The sequence below is a fragment of the Penaeus monodon genome, chromosome 15 (assembly GCF_015228065.2).
Source record: "Penaeus monodon isolate SGIC_2016 chromosome 15, NSTDA_Pmon_1, whole genome shotgun sequence".
NCBI classification, from domain to species: Eukaryota; Metazoa; Arthropoda; class Malacostraca; order Decapoda; family Penaeidae; genus Penaeus; species Penaeus monodon.
Genome location: NC_051400.1, coordinates 29831718 through 29832059, shown reverse-complemented (window position 1 = coordinate 29832059; position 342 = coordinate 29831718).

Genomic DNA, 342 nt, shown 5'->3' with positions numbered 1-342 from the left:
GATATGTGTGAGTTTATTCACACACTTTGTTTACATTAAGGAGAGATGGAAAGTGCAAGAACAGGAGCCTAGGGACTTCAAAATGTAGACATAAATAACTCAAGTTCTAGTGCAAATGTTCGGGTAACTGAACAATATTGACACGCAATTCTTAGTTTATGGTTGACTGATATTTATTAGAGTTTGCTTGACAGTCAGACGCATGCTCACATCTGTTGATATAAAAAATCATAACGCAAGTTTTTGTCAAAGCTGTGAAATGTTTCTGCACACCCTGAGGAGGCCTTGTGTGTGAGGTATACATTTCTAACAGCTGCTCAAATGTTTTTTAGCATTTTACTT